Source organism: Anas acuta, chromosome 17 (assembly GCF_963932015.1).
Source record: "Anas acuta chromosome 17, bAnaAcu1.1, whole genome shotgun sequence".
NCBI classification, from domain to species: domain Eukaryota; kingdom Metazoa; phylum Chordata; class Aves; order Anseriformes; family Anatidae; genus Anas; species Anas acuta.
Genome location: NC_088995.1, coordinates 2,994,886 through 3,018,426, shown reverse-complemented (window position 1 = coordinate 3,018,426; position 23,541 = coordinate 2,994,886). Strand labels below are relative to the sequence as shown.

The 23,541-nt window shown below is 40.5% G+C and overlaps 1 long non-coding RNA gene across 2 annotated transcripts; it reads right to left on the bottom strand.

The window, feature by feature from the left end:
* Positions 1 to 2,436: 2,436 nt before the first annotated feature.
* LOC137841498 (uncharacterized) lies at positions 2,437 to 22,791 on the bottom strand. Of its 2 annotated transcripts, none has more exons than XR_011088636.1 (4): positions 19,234 to 22,791; positions 17,211 to 17,899; positions 8,291 to 15,159; positions 2,437 to 3,071 (listed from the first exon to the last, which is right to left on the bottom strand). It is a non-coding gene; the product is annotated as an uncharacterized lncRNA (long non-coding RNA). The 2 variants fall into 2 exon arrangements; XR_011088637.1 differs by having other exon boundaries at positions 8,291 to 14,043.
* Positions 22,792 to 23,541: the final 750 nt, after the last annotated feature.

Genomic DNA, 23,541 nt, shown 5'->3' with positions numbered 1-23,541 from the left:
GCCGGGGGATGAGGCCCGCGGGTGGGGGGCGAGCTGGTCCGGCTCCCGGTGGCAGCCGCCTCATGGTGCGGTCTCGACGTGGGTTTGGTGGTTGAGGGGGCGCGGGGGTGCGGCCCCGTCAGGAGGGATGAGGTGATGGGTGTCTCAGCGCAGCGGCCTGTCGTGACTGGAGCCGCGTGTGGGGTTGCCCTTGTTTGTGTCGTGACAGGATCGTCAAGTACCCAAAGGGGGGAGTGGGGCTGTCTCCACTTCTGTGGTGACAGGAGCCTCGTCCAGCCTTGAATCCACCCGAGGAGGGAAAAAAATCATGAGCTGTGTGCCAACGTGCATGCACTGAGGGGTTTGTGCCCCAAAGATCGTGCCCCGGCCGTGACGGGGCCTGTGCTGACAGAGCAGTGCCTCCCACGAGACTTCCCCAGTTCCCATTCCAGCCTTCCCCAGTTCCCATTCCAGTCGCACCCTGCCCCGCCAGCATAACCGTAACACGCACACTCAGCCCCGGCTTGCACTGAGATAACATGAGGAGGTAGAAACTGCACGGTGTGATTTCAGCAGCGTGTGTGGTGTGAGATACCAGCCTTCCGCAGCGCAGTATCTCGGTAAGTGACACAGACTGAAAAACTAATATAGAATACAGAAAACTGACTGATTTAGCCATCCTCCCCAACAATTCACAGAAACTTCAGGGAACACAACACAAGCTGTTAGAGGGATCAGCACTGACCGCCACTAGTGACACCAGCTATACATAACACGCTGCAAACAATACAGGACACAATATAAATACCTTCCCTTAAAAGCACTCAGGTCCAACCAACGCTCCTGTGTATGCGTGTGCAACCACAAAAGCTGATCTGTACATGTGTCCTGGCTTACATAAATGCAGATCCTACATACAATCTGCATATCCACCAGTGTTAAAAACCACCCACAATATCGTGCTATGAGGAACTGGCTGATCTGGAAGGAAAATCTCTTAATCTTACCTCTGTATTGGCACGAGAAGTGAGGAGAGGGGACAGCCAATATTAAATGATGACATTCTAAGCTGTGTGTTGCCCTCTATCCTTTCTAGCAAAAGTACAGCTGTCCTAGAAGAGATTCCTGTGTAACCAGCCAATGTCCAGATAAGGATTTAGTGTCTGCATGTCTGTACTTCACAGGGCAGTTCTGTACAAAATTCATGAGTTACAATCAGATGACCTAGTTCAAGTATGAGAATTAGTTATTCCATGCTCGTATTAATTTTATCTTGCTTATCAGCAGGATTAATCTGCATGGCCAAATGTTGCTTGAATACAGTTATGTTGCTTTGTGTATCACTGCATCACCCTGCATATACGTACACGTACCCTGTGACAGAGGCAAGAATGTTAACATGAGAGTCTATATAGTTTATATACAGTTTACTGTATATTTTTGTTGCTGTTTTGATATTTTTCGTGGTGCTCTATGAATACATGATTCCATCATCCCAAAAACATAACTGAAATCAGAGGGTACACATGCATCTGAAATTCATATTCTTACAAAACAATGTCCTAGAAAAAAAGCACACAGTGCCAACAGAACAACCGATGAATGCCTGTCACAGGCCCAACTAAGCCACACCTAAGTTTTCAGTTTTCCAACACACAAGTGCATATGTACCTCTGTCATCAAACACCTCCAAATGATAGACTCAGTGTTGGTCCCCATAGTATGTGCATGTGCAACGTTAAGGGACATGTAATTTCCCAAATGGATATATACACAGTAAGCCCAGCTACTTCAATTAATATATTTCACTGACTGGCAGTATGGTATGCCTGGGTAGCTTCCAATCTTCTACCATATTAACACAGCTTACAGTATATGTAACAGTATGTAAAAATACATTTACCACACCAACATTTTTCCCCACAAACATATTTTACTAGACTTTGTATACAAGAACCCCTGTAAAGCACTTGAAAGTCATGCACTTCGTTTTCTTACTACTTTGAAGTATTATTTGTAAATGTTATAGAAAAAGCAATATAATTAAGTATCAGTAACAATTTTCAAAACAAACTGGTATTAGGAAAAAAAAAAAAAGTCTTATTTCATAATGATTTCCCTTTGTTACATATTTTTTATGTCATTATTGTTTTCCTTTTTGTGCCTGCCTCCAAAAAGGCTTATGGAAAATTATTTAAGCATACCAAAACAATGGCATGTGCAATTAGAACTTGGCAGAGTATGTAAAAAACAGTAGATATGGTGTCCTTTCAACTTGTTCGCAGGCAGAAATGTGGCTAGGAGAGTAGAGTTTGCATTCTACCAAATCCTGGTGAACTCTTGGCATTCTCTAGGATTCAGTAGTCCAGCTACAGTTTGACAACTCCACTTCCTTTGTTTCTGTCTCTTCCATTGAGAACAGAAGACTTGATCCTTCCCATTCTTTTGCATCTTTTGAACACAGACCCTACATAAAATGTGGAAAGAACCTGAAAGTACAGTTCTCTGCCTGTGTTTTTTCTGACTCTGGGTGCTGTTACAGCTCAGTGAACATCAGGAGAAGAATGTCTGAATCAAAGACTGCTCTAGGACTTTCTCTTCCAGAACACGATAAAGATCTACATTTCCTTTAGGATTGTTTCCCTGCCTTTCCATAGATGTGCAAGATTGATGCTAGCTCATCACTGAGGATTTCTACACAAGTGATACCTTTCAAAACCTTAAAGATCATTTGTCAGCTGCAAATTTGAAAAATATTTGCAGACACTGTGCTTGGCCTACACAACATAGCGCGGAATGAACTACAAATACCCATGCAGATGCTGCAGCAGAATCAGCACCTGATAATTTTGGCATCAGTTGATACCATATAAACTTAAAAGTGTGACCTGAAGACAGTCTTACTTCCCATATTTTGGTATCTAGGGATTCACAAAGTTTCCCAAGAAATTTGTCTTGTCTCTTAAAGAATATGGTTATCTTGACCCCAATCAGAAGGAAGGCACCTCAGCACGCCTAAGCTGTCCAAGCCCGATGAAAGCTTCCAGGAGACAAGTATTTCCACCATGTGGAGATAGCTTTACGTTCTCCATCTGTAAGGAAGAAGGAAACCGATTTATTTTGCTGTTACAAAATAAAGTTGCAGTTTGTTTTTAGTGTTACCTTGGAAAGGAGCACAACAAGCTTCAGCCTTGATGAAATTCCATTCACATAATGGAAGTACACCATTCATGCATTTGGCCTGCTATCTTTTTTTTTTTTTCAGTGTAATATATTAGAAGAAGAAGCCAACACTTCAGGCAGCAGTATTAAAACTGTTCCTGTAATGCTTACTAATTGAAGTAAATGGGAATTTGGCCCGAGAGAGGACTGCAGGATGCCTTCCTTCAAATTGCAGTAACATTAACTCATCCATATTGCTGCAAAGCAGCTTCACAGCAGAGTTACTGGTTGTAACGTGAGTTGTCTCTTGTTGTACACAAAAACATCAAGTTCAAGCTCAAGTTTCAAAGATTAATAGTTTTAACTGGATCTACCAGCAGCAGAGAGAGGCACGCCCCACACAAAATGGCAGTTTGTTGTGCTGACCAGCAATAGCCTTTTATTCCAGGCCTGGATCTCTTTCAGCGGACACAGATAAAGTTATACTGTTTAACTGTGCCAAAATGTGTAATAATTTTTGCAGATTGGCTAATTGCCTAATGAGACTTAGGTTGAGACCACCAGACTCGTTACTCTTATTACCCCAGATGATTTCAAACACACATCTCCATGAGTGACAAACGGGGGCATTGTTTCTTCCTCCCACGGTACTATTTTATTCCTCTTAAATTACAGTTATTAAAATGTTTCAGCCACTTGAAATCTACCAAAACGTATTAAAATACTGCAAAAATGCTGGATCAAAGTGGAAAGGTTTAAAAACTGCAAATCTGTGATAGGATAATGCAGTTTAAATATAGTAACTGTTTTTTTCCAGTCAGCTTGCTCTTTGATTTCATGGTATTATGTCAAGGGTTTTTTTTCCCCTCTCTCCCTTTAAGAAGCTTATGGCTTAAACAGCAAAATGCAAAAAATATTGCGATGAAACAGTTACACAGAACCAGTAGAAAAATAAGGGATTAAATATGAGTTTGAAATTCGACAATTAAAATAATCTGAGTTTACTCTTTATCTGTTTTCTGCTTAGGCAACGTGCATTCCTGTATCAGCAGCAGGTAGAATGTGACTGCCATAGAGACCTGAGAGACCGTGAACACAAAGGGTAGGGTTGCTGCTGGGAGATTTCTAGAACTGGATCACTGCTCCTGCACAGAGCAGCTGCTTGCTGCCTCAGTAGTGTAAAAGAGACAGCGAGACAGATTCTCATCTTGGTGCCAATATCAATAAGAGATCACAGTTTGTGTTGGTAGATTTCCTCTCTGATTTCTGTGTCCTATTGATAGTCACTTAGTTTCTCGCTGAAGTATCCATTAGAGTATTTACCACGATCATCTCCATTTCCCTGTTTGGAAAAATCTGCCTATCCTAATACTGACGTCAATAGGAGATCTAGGAGTATGGGAGAGAGCATCAGAACCAAGATCCATCATATCTGAAAAAATAATTTTATCTTTATTTGTTGGCCGAGTCATTTCTCTTAAAGGGAAATCAGCTTGACTGCTGTCTTAAAAATGCACAACAACTTTAGAAATAAAGCACTGGTCGGTGCCCATGAGATTTGAATTATGTTCTCATCCTGACCTGAATTTTCCATCTAATTAAGGTCTAATTCTGATTAATTTGGCAGCTAGCTGCCATTTTTCTCCTTTGTAAATATCCCTTGTGTGCTTCTGGAGCTCAATTTTGCTATCTGTAGAAGTGGCTAGGGATACTGCCAAGCTTGTAAGGATGTGGGGTCAGCCACAATATTGATTGAATGGTAGAGTTTGCTGTTTGGGAGGCGTTATAAAATTGCCCTATATTTTATGTCTGGAACAAGCTGGTGGCTAACTGGGATGTCATAGTTCTGGTCACACTACATATTACTTACCTGTAGAATTTAGCAGGCCACCACTTTCAGAGCAAGGAAATTGCTCCAGGTTTGAAGCCATCAGTCAGTCTCCGGCATTCAGAACAGTGCCAGCTCCAAGTTGGACACACAAACACACAACACAGCCTGGTTTCTCACAGTATTAAAACTTAAGATAATTATTTTGGATGGTTTTCTTTGTGTGATTCTTAAGTGTATTAGAAATGCTACCATGGCATTCAGATTTTATTGTGCGCTCTCTTGAACGTGTAATGCACATTGTTTCTATACTAATCAGGTATAAGTGAGTTAGTCTGGTGCTTAGCAGGCTAATGACAAGTCCTAGAAACTACCAGCTACAAGGTAGGGCAATAATTACTGTAGATTAATAGTACCATTGTATCCGTCTCTAGGGGCACTATAAATTCAAATTCCTTTCCTGCTTTGTAGATATTTATGAGGACAGAACCAGTCTTGTACACTGAAAGGAAAAGAGAATGGAAATTACTGAGACACAGTGCTTTGCATGGTCCTGCCTGTGATAGGATGGAAGAAAGAAAGAAAGATGGCTGGGAAAAGTACATGCTTTTCATATGTTCATATAAGTCTGTGAGCAGCAATGACAGCCAGAATGTAGCTCATAGGTGCCATTTTTTTTTTGTCTTTTCACCTTCTATTTAATTAAGCTTTGTATAGTAAGAGCCTTGGGTTGAAGTGAACTATCTGAACTACTTATTTTTAAAACTTTCTGGTTTGCATCTCTTGACACTATCAGAGGCTATAATCGGGGTGGTATGTAAACAGTATATTTTGGGTGTTTTCCGGTGTTATAGCACTATGCCATGATCAGTTCCCCTGTGCAATGCATATCTATCATTTAATATATTCGCTGAATCACAGTGAAGTCACACTCTCTATGACTTTTCAAGACTGAAAGCACGACATCTGTATGTGCTCCATGTAGGTGAGTAGCACCTTAGTCATGGAGATTACTTCATTTTCAGTTACTATCAACGTACTGAAGGAGCACACTTCAGTTTGCAGACATTGATAAAATTCTGCTATACCATCAAACAAAGCCCTTTTGTGAGTCATGTGATATATTATATAGAATTTCCAAAATATTTAAAATTCTTTTATGTTGGATATTTTTCCTTTCCCATGATGTAGGAAAAAAGAATAGAGATCAAACCCAAATGCTCTCTTTGGTTTACCAGTTACATTCGTGCAGTCTGAACCATCAGAAGTCTGTGTAACCCACAGTCTGTGTGGGTTTTATTTTAAAAAGGCAATATTTCAGTGTGCAGTTAATGGGTGCGATTAAACTGTGTCTGTCACCTTCCCCTACCTTTCTTAAGGTCCTCACATCAGCTTCCTAATGTGGGCTGTCCAGGAAGAAAAGAGAAGCTGCAGGACTGCCTTCATTTTCTCTTAATGTGACTCTAACCAAATCTGAATGCATTTTGCTTTAGTGGAATAACTGCTGTATTGATCTTTCGTGTTTCTGCTTCCTTATCTCATTTCTGCTGTTCAATACAATCTATCTAGGTATTTCATGAAAATGATAGGTTGTTGAAGGGGGTTTTAACCTCCCAAATTACTTGTGGTAGTTTTTGGTCACTCAGAAAATAAAAAATCTTATGATTAATCTCTCAGAGCTCAAGGCCTCCAGTAGATCAGGTCTGCTTTTCTCTGTTTATTATGCATAGATTTCTTCTGTGCCAATGGTGTTACATGTGAACTCAAATTATCCTGACCTACAATACTTGTTCTATTTCAAGGTTCCTGGTTTCTAAAAGATTGTTTGACTCCTGGGTGGTTTTTTGCGTTTTTTTTTCCCAATTCTGTTAGCAAAAGAAAACCTCTCCTGAGTCATATTTTAAAAATACTGCTCAGCTCTTAAAGCTGCTTCTGCTCCTGTGTCACAAAGCATTATTGAAAAGATATTCATTTCTACCACCTACAATTGCTCAGAGAACTTCATGAATTCTTTTCCACTCCCATGTTGAAGCTATGCCGGCAGCTTTCTTGTTCCTAGAAGTGTGTTAGAATGATATTCCTGCTATGACCAGGTTGGGTTTTTCTTGAGAAACGTGCTATCAAGCTTATAATTTATTATTAATAGCATTAACAAACATTATTTTTAATAGTAGTGCTGATATTGCGGTTTCTATTATTTTATTAATAATTTGAAACTTCTTCTAATCTAAGATGTTAGGCATTCCATAATCCTTGATGAAAATGATATTATACAGTATCCCTGAGAGAACAGTAAATATTATCATCCCCATTTCACAAAAACAGGCGCTGAGGTTCAAAGTCACACAGTCGATGGCAGAACTAGAAATAGAAATAGTCTCCTGGCTCTCAGTCCTGTTCCTTCTCCAGTCACCCTAAATAGTTTCTAGTATAGCTTTAGAAGACATTTATCACATGATTTTCAAAAATCTCATCTTCTTTGTTAAGGAAAGCTTAAAAGATTTTTTTTAAAGGGATAAAAGGAGACTACTTCATTTTTTAATGAGGTTGCTGAAATGATTCTAGCTGTTTTATTGGCAATGCCATCCACGTTTTGTGAGTTAATCCTGACCCTAGGTACAACTAAAATAGATATCTTTGCCTCCAGCTAATCAACAGGCTTACTAAGATTGCCTAAATAATTTATGTATAACCAACTAGTGGAAACTAGATCTTCTGTGATTTCCCTAGATACATATTCTGCATGTATCATGTATATCCTTGCCTATTTTTGATATTCATTTGAAATTCAGTTGGGACATTTCAGAACACTTGTACTCCAGCTGTATAGCTCTAAGAAAAAGCCATCTGGAGACATAATACAGTATCTTAAAACTGGGCAGAATAATGTTTTAAATCCAAGTGCATTGTCAATGAAGATTCTGAATTTTCTGTTGATGAATATTGAATTGGAATTAAAAAAAAAAAAATCACAACACCACAATTCTATTTCCAACTCTGCCTCTGGCTTATGTAGGTAAGCATTTTGTCTCAGTGCCCTATTTGTACAAGAAAAATAATGACATTTAGCACAGATGATACAGATGATATAAAAACCGATAAATATGAGGTATGAGGATGGTTAAATATGAAAAAATAAATAATCTATTTTTCTTGTTTATAGCACAAGAAATGTGAAAAACATACAGCACTATATGTTGTCTTCAATGAAGTAGCAAAATAAAGCTTGGAACAAAAACTTGCTCCATTGAGGAGAAACTAGATTTTTTTCTTCCAGTCTCTGCAAACAGAAAGTAAAAGCATTAGCAGACGTTGTCCTACCTTGTTCTGACTGCAAATTCAAGAATCTTTCACATCCGTAGCTGAATTGGAAGGTACAGTACAAACTGTCTAGCTGGAGTTCATAACTCCTAACTTTTATCCAAAATCCGTAATTGGAAAATATATTCTGTCTCTTTTGGGTATCAGCTACTAAAAGACTTGCTCATGTCTGCTCCAGGGTGCCAGGAATGCTTTGGGCTGTTAACTGTACTTGTTGAGACTAGCTGCAAAATTAGGGCCAGGTTGCAGCTTCAATCAGCCATGCAGAAAGTGGAGGAGGAGGACCAAGTACTCCAGGAATAATTTAGGTGTGGCAGAACTTCTGCAGCAGCCGCTGAGAACAGAGCAAGCCTTGTTGCTGTCCCACATGGGCTCAGCTGTGCTGGGTGGTGTTGCCTTCATCTGGGGAGGACATGGCAGCTAGAACAATGTGCAAAAGGAATGTGAGTCACTGTCGTTGCAAGCCATGTTGGTTTGCATGCACCTCTACCCCCATCCTATTTTTATCAGTCCCATAATGCCTGCCTGTTCTCATAGTTAGCGATGTCAGCATGTGCCTTGTATTTCTGTCTTCATTTATTCCATCGGATCTCCGCACAGCTGAAATTCCTTCAGGCCTAAGCCTTGGGGCAGTATGTTGAGTTCATGTACCATTCCCGAGTGTGAACTTGATTACCTTTCACATTTAAGAGTTTTCACAGTTCAAATGTGTCAGAAAAGACCAAGCAGAAAGACAAATGAAAATCTCGTTGAGAGTGATAAAGACATGAATTGTTTCTGGCTTGTGTGCCTATAGCGCCTGTTTATGACAGCTGTAGGAAAGGATGAGCAGATCTGCTAAGTCATATTTGCTGTGCAGATCTTTATGCTGCTCTGCAAAGCTGGAAGGTCTCTACTGCTTTAGACTGACCTTTAAAGGCAACACCTTTAAGGACTTTTTTCAAAATGTCCACACTCACTGAGCTGTGGTAATTCCACAGGCATTCTGTCAAAGCCGGTGGGTGCTCACCATCCCTAAGGAAACACAGAGTCGTGGTCAGCATTCTTGTATGTTGAGACAAATTCGGGGTTGTGCTACATCGTGACACCTGTTAAGGCCTCAAAATACTAGAAGTGGGCATTTCACAATCATTTTTGTACTGAATAAGAAGTGCTAGAGCCATTAGCTCCTATTGGTTCTGTTTCTTCTTTCTCCAGACATCTTGGCTGATGAGAAAAACCTCTATCTTTCCATGTGGCTAAGAATATAGGCTACTGATTGCAACTGCTGCTAAGTGCCATGTCCAGCTTTCTGATGGAAACACTCATCCCCTTTACATTTGCATTTTTTATGTAAAGCTGTGGTTGCCACCTGAAACTGTGACTTTCCAGATAATCCTTCTGCTTGATCCTGGGTGACACGTGTGAGATTGTGCTCTGTTTCTTTTTCTGAGCATTTTCATTCATTCTGAATTTCTCAGTCATTCAGAACAGATACCTCATGACCACGGTAAACTGAGGCAGTACCAGTAGTTTATTTTTTGCCATTTTGGCTCAAAGAAGAATGAATTCAATTACTCTGATTAGGAAAGAGGCTCAGTTAAATTCATTCTCACTTCATTTCGGTGAGAGGACATTCTTCCTTTCCTGAGTACGATGAACTAAAAAGCAGACGTTGCATATTTTTTTAATGAAAGGAATATACAAATCTCAGGCTGTAAATTCACCATGACAGATTTCTGATGGGCTGGATTTGTGCCAGTCAGCAGTCTTTATGATAGGTCATTATGACAGATTATCAAAAAGGCAAGCTGCACTTTAGGCTGCATTAAACACAACATAGCCTGCTGGTCAAAAGAGGTGATCCTCCGGCTGTATTTAGTGTTGGTGCAGCCTCACCTTGAATACTGTATGCAGTTCTGGTCTCCACAATACAGCAAGGATGTTAAGGTCCTTGAACGTGACCAGAGGAGGGCAACAAAGCTGGTAATGTCCTGTGAGGAGAGGCTGAGGATGCCTGGGTTGCCTGGTCTGGAGGAGAGGAGGCTGAGAGGTGACCTCATTGCTCTACAGCTTCCTCAGGAGGCGAAATGGCGAGGGAAGCATTGATCTCTTCTCCCTGCTAACTGAGGACAGGACACATGGGAATGGCACAGAGCTTTGCCAGGGGAGGTTCAGACTGCATATTAGGAAAAATTTCTATGCCAGGAGGGTGGGCAAGGCTGGGAAGAGGCCTCCTAGAGAGGTGGGTGATGCCCCATGCCTGTCAGTGTTAAAGAGACCTTTGGATAATGCCCTCTTTGATATGGTTTAACTTTCGGTTAGCCCTGAAGGCAGTTGGACTACAAGAACTATGAAGGTCCCTTCCAACTGAGCTATTCTACTTCTATGCTGTTCTGTTCCATTCCATTTTGTTGCCACAAGTGCTGTTGTATACCTACCCTGGATCCATACTACATTAGTACTGATGAGGGTTTCCAATCTTTGTTGGCAGATAGTATATCAGAGGATGTATAGAAAATACAAGTCTGAAAACAAGGCTCAAAGCGCTCATTTTTGGAAGTAATTGCATTAGAACAGTTTGCTGGAACATGATTCTGGAAGGTCATTCTCTTATTTCAGGGATGTTTGAGTTGAATTTGACATTTTTATTAGTAAAGGTTTATGAGGTTATTTAGCTTTGTGCTTTGAGATATAAACCAGCCCTTGTGGCTTTCACAAGTCTAATTGAACAATTATCTGAGATAAAACTTATGACTAATACACTTTTTAAAACTTCTAGAAGAAGCTGTGCTATACATAGAAATGCCACGATCTCAGGTCATCCCAGACCAAAAAGCAAATGATCCACAACTGTGAGGACAGGAATCTCCCTTTTGTGAAGGTATAAAGTTTCTCTTTTGCTCTGGAGTTTACTGGCCTTCCACCTGCTGCCGGCTCAGAATGACGACCATTCCTTGCCTTGCAGGGCAGCGTCATTTCAGAAAGAAATCCTAATTCAAACAGAGAAAGTAAGCATTTTTGTGAGCTATATATTTGATTACTTACATGAGAGCTGCTTGAAGAAAGAAGCCAAGCAGTTACAGGAGAATGATTTTAAACAGAAATTCTCAACAAGCCATTCAACTCTCCTTTAACTGGATTCCTACAGAAACAGCAAGTAAATGAGGCCAGGATACATGTCATACTGAGTTTGCATTAGCTGGAAGGTTTGGAAATAATTAAGAGCAAAACTGTTAATGCTCCATTTAAATAGCTGCTGCCTATCTGTCCAGTATGAAAGCCCAATCTGTTGTGTTCAATCAGCTTTCAGCTGCTCCTTGCCAGCAGCCTAATTCCCCAGCCTTGTCTCTGTGCTATGCTTGTGCATTCCACTACCTGCTAAGTTAAACCCTGCTGTCCTGGTTTTACATGGAGATTTCTGGTGCTATTCAAACTATCCACACCGGTTCAGAACACAGCCCCCAACCCCGTAAGCTGTGCTGAGGTTCCCTACAAACATGTCTGATTTCAGTGGAGCCCCACAGGGGTGAAAAATCAGCAGCTCCGTGCAGCGTTAGGACTGATTTAAATGGTACCAGCCTCTGTGTGTTTATGCAGTTTTGACCAGCTGTGGATCTGCAATTTTTCCATGTTTGCTTCTCTTTTTTTTTTCAAGTGATCCAATTGACAATGCGGAGTAAGTTGTTCACCCAAGCTATTACCTATTATCATACCTCAGATGATAGTGCATCTCAGTGTTCCGAAATCTCCTTCCACGTGTGTTTGAGGACCAATACGTTGGGTAATCTTATTTATATCACATGAGGATTCAAAAAAAAACCCGTAACTACACTCCTTATGTGCTTAGTGTGCGCTGGATTCTGTGCAAATTCTGAATCAGCTCTACAGGGAAGTCTCTGCTTGGGTCTGAGAGTTACAAAGGTCTATGGTTAGTGCTAGAAGTACATCGGCATCAAAGGTGCTTTCAGGTTGAGAGGTGCTCTAAGCCTCAAACCTGCACCACCAGTTCTTTACTGAGAGGTCTGTATTAGAAATGGCAAAGTTCATTGCACAGGCATTTGGAAGGAACTAAAGAGTAATTCATTGACCTTTGCAGATTAGGTAACACGTATTGTCATAAGGAAGTGATATTTGAGTAACAAACAGCAAATGTACACAATTATCTTTCATTAACCTCTGAATGGAGGCAATCAGGGTTTCCTGAAACTAACAAGTTCAGTGTCCTGCATCTTGCATGTATGTTTTCTGGGGTCTGTGTCCTGTTAGTTCCCTAACCAGGCCAGAGGATGCAAAGTGCATTGCCTGCCTTTTATTTTCTGGAAGTGTGCATATGCTGGAAAGAAGGAGGAAGGCTAAGGAATGGGCGTGCAGATGGGTTACTGAAGGCACTGCACTCTGCTCTCAGATTTAGCAGTGCCTCAGTTTGCTAAATGAAACTGAAGTGTCTGCACAATACGTTGCGAAACTTACTTCCACTTAAAGCGCTTTGAGATACTGAACAGTTAACAGAGCAACAAAGAGCAGTGTTTTGCTGCTTTTGCAGAACATCCATATTACAGAAAGAGGACATGAATGAAAATAAATCTTTCAGTGAGGTGTGTGATTCAGAATTTGAATGCCATAAAAGTTAAATATGTTCCTTTTGCTTCTATATTAACTTAGTAACTCAAAGGATTTTTACAAAATTTTCAGGGAAAAAATCATGGGAAACTGTTTTTGCTTCCTTCTGGAGAACTAAATCTGTTCAAGTGCAAATGAATGTTTCATTCTTACATGATTTGAAAGAAGATGAATTAGCGGGTCTCCTTCTCTATTCTTTTTTCCGCTTTTCTCATTCTACAGGAAGATTATTTTCAGATTCATATGTTGCTTTTTATTTATGTGGATTGTTGCACACTGAAATAAATTGGCCACATTCCTGCTAAAGCAGTATTTTTAAAGCCAATTCTTTTATTTCAAAATTCTTGGTACAGCATTGCACATTTTTTTAAAAATTAAATTAGTGAAATATAGAAAACTTCTGTTCATCGGTCTTAACGCTAGACCTTATGCTTGTGTGGCAAAAAAAATTGTGGAGCAATCCAGACACCCTGGACAAGAGAATCACTTTACCTCAGGACACTGAGATAATTTATCTGGGTGGCTTAGAAAAAGTGCTAGATAAGACTGAAGTATGGAGAGGCAGAGCACATCCAGGCTCAGCATTTGGATTATCAAGAAGCAAATAAATCCAGCAACTGGCATCTGAATATGTTAATGTTGTAATTTCTAACATGGAAACAGGAAACTGCATTTATGAGACAAAAATATACCAGAGATAAATACGGTTCTATATATAATATATACATTTTACATATCCAACATCTTTGCCAAAATATGAATAATTTGCTGCACACTGAAGCTAGAAAATGCCAGAAGAAAGGTTGCCTTTCCAAGCATGTACCCTAAAGTAATCTTTAATTATGTGATTCCGGGCTTCTTTTTCTAACCCAGCATTTTCTAATTTCAGCAAGTGTTTGATTCTGTAGTCTTAATACTTTTAAACGAAGACTTTGAGGATGTGTTTCCCCGGGTTTTCAAAAAAGCATTTGAAAACAATGGTATTCCATCCTACTGACATCCACTTGGGTCCTCAGCATGCTGTAATCTTTATCTGTTGTCCTAGAAGACTTCTGGTGGCTGTAACTGCTGTTGGTGTGATGGTGAAGTTCATGCAATGATGCCAGGTCTTCTGCCAGGTGACAGAAAGCTGCAGGTGTCGGACAGGAGAACTGTAAGGTAAAGCAGCACCTGAGCAGAGTTTGCAATAAGTTACTTATTGTTGCTCTCTCTCATCCTCTTGTATTCGTTACAGCTCCCTATTGTGCAATCATTAACAACCTTGCTTAGATAGCAGTCACGTGAGCTTCATTGACCTGGTTCTGTACTGTCTCGTACGTGGTCATTTTTATTCATGCAAAATAATTAAAAATCTTTATTTCTGTTTTTCTAACAATTTCAAACTACTTTGCACTTATTTTATGCAGCTGTGAATGGTAGCACATAATGCTGCAGCATGCAAGCCCAGGGCCCATGTGCTGGGGGAGTCACACTTCAAACTGTTGTTTTCACCATGGTTTTAAGTCAGAATAGTCACACTGACTGCACAGAAACTGGATCCAGTTTGCTTAAATCATTTTTCCTTGCCCATTTCCTTCTATTGTGAACTGAAGAGTTTTGATCAGTAGTTGTAACATGCAAAGCCTCATAAAAATTGTTCGTTTCCTAAAATCTGTTTCTGTGCTTAGGCATGAAGTCTGCTGATAAAACTTCAAATTTCTCTCTGTGCACAACAGGAATGCTCCCAAACTTGTACCTACTGAAAAGGTTGGAGAATCCCAAGTTCTGATGTCACTGATGTGGAGCTTTCAGGATTCGGGACCCCAACTACTGAGGTAGCTTACAGCCTGCAGAAAAGGTCCTACCTGTGGAGCTTCAGACAGTGCGCCAGAGGGTTGCGTACTTACAGTGTGTTACTTCTCAGCTGATTAATTTAAGCCAGGGTTGTGCACCTGGTACTGAAACTGCAAACTGAAAGTTCTCTGTAAGGGCTGGAAACAGCAACAGCCTGGCTTCCATAAATAATACTGGAAGTTAAACAGTGGTTTCACAGTATCCAGATCACAGTGTAAATACGAAAGCAGAAAAATCCAGGAAATCCTTAGTTAACAAATGTTTTGTTTTAAAAATGCTATGCTTTTCTTGATCTGTGAGAATCAGTTTCACAGGAGACACTACACTGAAGGAAGCAAAAAAAACCTTTCCTCTGACTTGAGCATGGTGTTCTGATGTACTGAAAGCAAAGTTCGTTCTCAGGCTTCTCAGAGTTAGCCCAAAAACTCACAGACCTGGTGGAAGTAAGAAACCAGAGAAATACCCTATTAACTAGAGACCAAGCTTGCATCAAAAAAATATCAGCCACATGCTGATACCAGACATTACAACATTTGGCAACTTTAGAAGATTGGATTAGTGCAATATTTTGAATTGAATAATCCCAAAGGATGTTCCAGGGGTGTTGGGCCAAATTCTGCCAGGAGGTAACTCTATCAATTTTACTGGATCTGTACCCAGGGCAATTTGATCCTTTTTTGTTGTGACTAAAATGCAATGGTCAGGTTTAAACTGTGCAGCTGTAAAAAAGCTACGGCCTCTCTTTTAAAGAAATAATTTTAAAAGTCATTCAGTTATTTCAGGTAAGCACGGGTGCTATTTCAGATAACAGATATTCTTACGATTTCAGATAACGGATATTGGGCTGTTTTCATCTTTGGCTTCCAGAGCAAACCAAGTAGCTCAAAAGCAAAAGGGAGGTAAACAGGAGCAATTCTGAGAAAGTTTTTGCACTTAGGAGTATGCTGACACTTGCTGGTTCTATGCCCCTGTTATCCTTAGTCCACCCCGTACTAGATCCAGGTCCTGTTTAGGTCACAAGTGTTCCCATTCTGTCCAAAGCATCATCTCTGTCTGGTATTTATTACATACGCCAGTGGACTGAATGACCTGTGAGCGGGCCAAATGCCAGAGGAAAACATGCTCAGGCTGGAGGCAGCCAAAAAACTTCTGGACAGTCATTGGGAAGCTATGAGGGGTTTTGTCCCTTTTTTTGCTTTGTTTATGTTTTCTCGTATCTATGTGTTTTTTGTAAGCGAGAAACCCTGGTTATACACATTTTGGCTATGTACAGGTTTCTATATTCTGTTCAGCTCACTCAGTAGAATATTCACTCCTATCCTATGATTTATTTTTTTTTTTCTCATATCCTCTCCATGGGAAAAATGTGCTGGGAGCGTAGTGCTAGTTGTGTAGCGTTTGGGTTTATTATTCCTATGTTTGCATTACATGCAAATGGATAACTGCATCTTGCTTTCAGGTGAAAGGTGGCCACAGCTCCTGAGCAAGTTTGGGAAGCCTGGAGCTTGTACGGAGCTGGTGTGGCAGCATGGTAGTGTGTAACCAGGCTGTATCACAGGGAAGGATTTTCCTTATCCTGTCTCAGAGCAGAAGGGAGGCGTTTCAGCAGCCATTACAATAATTTCTGTATCTCGGGAGGCTCAGAGTTGCTGTAGCAACCTTTTGCTAGATAGGAATTTGGCTGGTGAAGCCCCACAGGAATCTGCTCCCACTCTTGACTAACCTCTCACATCACCGGGCTCAACTGCCAGGGAGAAACCCCAGCTGCAGAGCGGGCAGGCTGAGGTTTTCTTTCCACAGGTTCCTCGCATAACCGTCCCCTAATTACCAGGATCAGATGCCTTTTGGCGATTTTCCACGGAGACAGAGCTCAGTCTGAACCCAAAATGTAAAATGGCCGTAGTAAATTTTGTGCCTCCGAACAAGCCCTTATTCATGCACTCGCAGATCCAAAATCTGAACACGGCAAAGCAGGGAGTGCAGATTTAGAGACCAGTGTGGGAAGTTTGACTGGGAGGCAGCAGTAGTTCTGGTGACACAAAAGAAGTATTATAAAGTCACTGAGGGGATCAGGCAGATGGGAACAGACTTGAGTAGGAAGGAATACAGACAAGGTCCCCAAAGCCTGTTACTTGGATTTGGATAAAAAATGAAGTGTGAAGTTGGTCAGAGCATGAGGGGATGCATCACTGCTAAACCAGTTCCCTCAAAAGTGTGAAGTAGTCTCTAGAGTAATGAAAGACAGATTTTTGGCCTTCCAAGCTGCTATATGGTTCAGAATAATATTTGGGAGATTTTATTTATAGATAATATTGCCCAATGGTTAGAGAGAGAAGACAGTTATCTTGGATTCTTGCCTTTTATTTCTAAGGCTACTTTAATAATTGGTCTATCAAACCACAGGACCCTGCATGTAATGCCTAGAAAACTGTAAGTGATAATTAAAACAAGACTTTGACATAAGACAGTTCAACAAACAACTTACCCTGCCCCAAATCTGGTACTTCTGCCCAAAGAAGCAGCAGTGCTCCCATCTTACACCTTGGTGCTGGTTTCAGTCCCTTTACTTTCCCTCATTCCATGGGTACAGGCACTGCAAAGTCATTTAGCAAAAAAAAAGGTTCCCTGTTCAGCCCCACAAGCAGTTTTATCACGACAACTGACAGACAGATTAGTCGCTGAACCGACTGCTTATGACTTTTTCTCTGTGTTACCTTTCAGGTGAACAGCTCGGTGATGCGGCTGGCAATTCTGCATGGTCACTGGACCAACACAGCTGAGGGATGCTGCAGCTGCCCAGGGACACGGACAGTAGGCAAGAGAGGGGAACAACTCAGTCTGTGGGATTTCACAAAGGCAGCCATAGGCCCTGGTCTTTGGAAGGGCCCTGTTAAGCAGGTACACTCCGAGCACAGCTATCAGGTAAGACTGAGGCTTCCTAGGGCTGTGTGCTGCCTTCTTGTAACTGTTGGGGGAGGAGGAGATGGCATAAATATTGTTCTTCGTTTATATAATATGATTATTGCCTTGGAATCAGGACACGTAGGGCTTCTAGTTCCTACTCCCAGGTTTGCTTCTGTAACTCATTAACAGTCTGTGTAGGCTGAAATACCGAGCAGTCATGGAGCAGGCACCAAGTGAGCGGTGTTTGAATCGACGTGCTAAGCTGGGGAACTCGATGGCCGAGGAGAAAAAAAAAAAAAAAGAAAAAAAGAAAAACGAATAAAACTGTACGGTCTGAAACACTTTTTAATTCTGCAAAGAAAAAACAAGCTCTGCTGGCAGGTTTCTTAGGCTGCAGGCAGATGTTAGGCCTCCGAGAGAAGTGGGCCCATGTATGGTTACAGCCAGCTGAGCATGCCGCTGAGTGGCAGCAAGAAGGGCGAGTGGGCTTTGGAAAGCTGGCCGGTCTCTGTGCAGCTGCAAAGTAATCAAAACTGAATACGGACTGTTGCCCTGGTTAGACTCTAAATATTCCAAGTTACGGGGCATTTCATGTAATTGGGGATAGAGCCTTGGCTCTGTTTCAGGGACGGGTAAGTTTTTTACTGTATATTTTTAAAAAGAGCATCCAGTTCTATGGAATCTATTCCCAGCTAAAGCACACAAGCTCTGGAAAGGTCAGAGAGAGGCATCTCTAGCTTTGATAAATAAACAAATCTCTTCTCTGTGGCTGGGATGTTGTATTAATAGCAGTAGATTTGGTTTCGCATTGTGGAGCTCCTCCTGTTTCATTGCTATTGAAGATAAGAGAACACAAAATGTTCTGTCACCCTCCCCATGAGAAAACAAGCCAACAGGCAGAGGCTATTATGTTTAAAGATATTACCGAGGCAAAGACTTGGAGAAAGCAAACACTCGGGTTTATATTCGGTAACTACTGGATACCATAGCTGGCACATCAGTAACTCGGCATTGTTTAATGTCTTATGTGAGAGAGCATGCAAGACAAAATCATTACAGTAGAAATAACCTAAAAATAAGGGCTGAGCCTTAGGCAGATGGAATTGGATTCCATCCTTTTACATTTTTCTTAGGGATTGCAGCAAAAAGTAACAGCTCTTTTCTGCTTCTTAACCTATTCGCCATTCTGCTGCAATCTGTTTTACTTCAGTTTGCAATCTGCAGCTATTCAGACGTTCATTACAGGATACCAGGACTGTAAAAGTTTCTCCAAACAGTTCTTGAAAGGAAAAGACTTGTGAAATTGTTATGCCCTCTGACTTGGCAGTAAGCATGTGTAAAATGAATTAACTGAGCTATACCTTAGAGCTTCCCTACATAAGTTATTGATGAATAATTAATTCTAAAATTCCAGATGTGGAATTATCTTAGTTTGGAATAAGTACTCCTGAGCGTAAGGCAGATTTAAGATATAGTAGTGGATGAGAAGCATGATGGGAAGAAATGCAGAATTTATCCTTCATTAGCTATCATACATGACGCACACAATATCCCTTCCCACACCAGGACCCTATTCCATTAGCCAATACATACTTAAGACATACCTCTTGTCCTTAATCGCACCTTTTCTCCAGATCGGGCGCCAGTCCAAACAGGAGACAGCCTTCTCTGCTGCAAATAAGCATCTTCTGTTGGAGAGCAGATTGCTAGATAGAAGTAAAAATAAACACCAACCAAATCAGCTAATTCTCCTCTGAACAGTTGTTTTCCTTGCCCTTGAAATGTCATCGGTTACACATTTATTTCTTTCCCTGATGCTCAGGTAGAGGATCTGTTCAGAGAGGAGTTCTTCATGCATGCAGTAGGCATTTTGTAAAACTACACCTCTACATAGGATACATAAACAAGCCAAATGACTCAACAGAAAAAAAGAGTTACATGCAGTGAGATCTTTCCCTCTAGGGATATTTATACCGCAAGAAAATAAAAATATTGGTGGAAGACAAAGACACTGAAATCACCAAAACCGTTTTTTCCCCAGCCCAAGTCTGACCAGTCTAGAATTTAATTTTTAGATGTGCTGCCTGATCTGGCCCTGAGGTAGCAGTCCACCTTTTATCTTTCATCTGAGGAAGAGAGCCTCAGCTTAGGTTAAGATGTTGCTTACATGTAAGTGTTTATAAGTGAATGTCACTTCCCATCTGCTCTACTCATTTCATTTTACAAAAAAAATAAAAGATTAATTATTTCTTCTAGATCAGTACATACGCAAGTTCCTTTAACAAAGTTCATGAGAAATTCTGGGCAGAGGCAATGGATTTATTTGACAGCTACAGATGACTTTAAAATGATTATAAATGTTCAGAGAAAGTAACAGTCTTTGTAGTTGGGAGTAAAAAACCAGTAATTGTTCCATATTGTAGCTTCCTTACCATTTAAGAACAAACCCAAATTTAATTCTGCCATCACAGGATTTTTGGCTCAGTTAAATGTGAGAAAAAATTTCAGTTTTGAGCATGAAATTTCTTTTTGCTGTGATTTTTGATACAACATATGCCATAGAAATGAGGAAAAAACCCTGCAGTTAGTGTGAGGGCCTTCTGATCCTTCTGAAGGATCCTGTGTGTCTCAGTATGTTTGTGCTTGACAGGATTTAATACAGATATTTTTGGAAAGGATTGTGAGTTTTATTTGTACCTGGTACCAATAAGATTTGCTTTTTCAAGCAGATTTAGTAGTCATCAGAGCTGTGCTGTGAGTCAGATATTCTAAATCAAAGTAAAATTGTTGCACTTAACATTTTTTGTTTAATTACATCATAAGCTACTAAATTTGAAATGTTTATTTTTACTTTAATATATATCATTAAGAAAGTTCAATGTAACCTACTCCATTCATATACTGACCACTGGGAAAGAAATACTAGAAACACAGTATACCGATTTGAATTATTCCAAGAGTATCATGTTCTTAAAGGCATTAAGCATAAAATACTCAATACGTGAGAATACAGAAATTTTTTGTTTTATATCTTCAGTGTTGATCCAGTTGTTTGGCTTTGTAAAAATGGAACTGTGGAAAGGCTGTCTTTGCTGCTTAACCTTATGCAGTGATTTTGACAGTATAAGCCTGATATTATCAACTTAATCTCTTTGAACGGCCCCTGAATTTTCCTGCAAGCTGTAATAAAAGGCAGCAACCAGACCCCCAGTTATGTAAGCAATAATATAATTGCTGTTCTGTTTGACATGGTCATAATCTGATTTCTGATCATATGTTAACAAATTAAGACAATTCTAAGGCAGATAGTCAACATCATTATTTTACTATTCCACACGTCTTTTTAAAATTTCTCCTTTCTTTCAAGAATGAAGTCTGAGTTGCAGATGGAGAATGAGGGCAGCTGAGGCCACCCCAAATCTCAGGAGATCAATAGTGTTAGCAGCTGATGATCTAATTATGGATTATTTGGGTCGGACTCTTTTCTCCTAGCTAGGTGTGACTTGGTTGACTTAAAAGAGGTTAGTTCATTCAGTTTGGAGAAGATACAGCACAAGTGAATCATTCCCCTAATAATTGCCATCCTATTAATCCTTAGAAAAATAGTATATTTCCCATAAGCAAATATTCTGACTTTATACGACATTTTTTGTAAATGATTAAGCATATCGTAATGCTATGACATGATTTGCTGGCAGTTAGATATGTTATTATTACATTTGTATTAGTTATGTATATTTTGAATGAAGCTCAGGAGGAGAGCATTCACTCGGAAAAATACTGTTAAGGAGTGCTTCCTTTGCAACAAAGCAGTATTGTTTTTGCAAAGGAACGTATGAAAAACAGGCCATTGTGGTGCCTGTCATTCATGTGTTCATACCTTAAGCTGACCATATACATGACACATGATGAAGTAGGGCTTTTTGCATATTTTAAATTCACATAGCTAAAGAGATTGAAAAATACTGTCTAATTGAATTACAGAATGACCCATAACTGAACTCCAGTATTTTGGAACTTTCCACTGTTTTTTGCATAAGCATTTTTATGATCCTCCTATTGCTGTATTTTATCTCACATTAACTGTCAGCCTTATAGAACAGATCCAACGTGCCTGGACATTAAGGTGACACTCAGTAGAAGTGGTGAAGTCCTACCTTCTAACAAGCAGGGCTCAGTGCTAATGATGGAGTACACTAATTAGGGCAGACTGTTTTCTCTTTGGTTGTTCCAAAATCCTGGTCAGGAAGTGGGAAGGGATCTGCCCAAGATTCTGTATCAGGAAAGTGATGTAGGCTGATTTATGCCATCAGGTAAATTGTTAGGAAAACAGATTCCCCCACTTCTTGGTCTAGTTAACAAATACATATGTCCTGTGAGGGGAGGACGATGGAGGGAAGAACATTCCCTGGAAAATCAAAGGCCTGTGTGAGCTTGGGAAGTTTGGATGTGTTAATCTCATTCTGCATCTTTCATTTTCTGAGAATCACACAAAGGACAGCAGCATGTGACTCCTCTGGCAAACCTAATCATAAGTTATGAGTATTAATTTCCTGCCCTCCACTACTGGTCGCCTGGTAAGCATTTGTTAAATGATGCAGCGTTTCTGTCTATTTTTTAATTATTATTTATTTCACTCTGCGATCACTTAACATCCCATTAGGGACGTAGGTTCTGATGAAGGGGATATTTCACCTTCGCTCATGAGCTTTTTAATAAAACAGTTGTTATTTTTCCAATTTGTCTTCAGAATGTCTTTGGCTAATCACCGAAGCACATCAAGGACAACAGAAAAGGCAGACTTTGGTGCAGTTCTGCATTTTCTCTGACAGTGAAGGCAGTCTCGGAAGCTCCAGACCCCCTTTCTTCATCCATGCCCACTTGTTCCCAGCTCCTTGCTTGCTGCTCTCCCCTTCAGTTGTGGCTATAGGCTGAGTAACTGAGTTAATAACAGGCTGGCTGTGCAGCCCCACAAAGATTTGTGCCAGCACAGCGGAAGAAATGTTTTCACAATAATTGCAGGCTGGTTTAAACAATGGTACCGCAGAGAAGGGCAGTCCCACCTCTTTTGGGCTACCAGGTGGTTTTTCCTAACTGTTCAGTAACGCGCATTGCTTTGCTAGTCTAACCTGTCAATGAACATACCAACATAGGCTTTTTTAAGTCATCTGGGACAGAATTTTTTTGAATGTGAAGCAACTGTCTTGCATAACTTTCTGTTTGGGCAGTCTGGGTTTTCTTTACAGCACTTTTGTTCCACAGGCAGGGTAAGTGGGAGCAGGAGCGTGCTCTGCCCATCACCTAGCTTCTTTCATGTTCTTTAATTTGGCCACTCTTCTTGGTGTAGACCCTTCTAGTTCATTGACAGCACTTTATGTAGTAATTTATCTTTAAAAAAAAATATGCAAGCTGCATGAGCCTGCATACAGACTCTTGTAGCTAAGTCTGTGGACCTGTGTGCCCACTATGGGTGGCTGTGAAAACCTTTGGAAAAAGGGGTTTCAGATGGGTCAGTTCTCCAAAACTCTTTACATGGAGTCAGCTGTGCAAGCAGTTTGAGCAAGGTGGGTACAACTGCATGCACATTGGTATGAGGATTGAGTGTTTTACCATCAGTGCAGTAATGGCTGTGAACCATGTCATGTTGGAAAATAAAATTGTGTAAACAGAACATGTTTTGTGATGTCTCTGCTTTTGGCAGATTGGCTGGCTGGGCCTGCTGCTGGCTCTGGTCTAGCGGCAGGGGGTGCGTGCCTGCATGGTTTGCATGTATGTCAGGTTTTGAAGCAGCATTTTGTGAATTTTAGTTTACTGTCTGCCTTGCAAAGACAATTTTCCATGAAGGTGTTAGTATATGCCAAGTAATGCTTTCAGCTAAATGCAAGGTTCTCCCTGTTATTTTACTTGTTTTT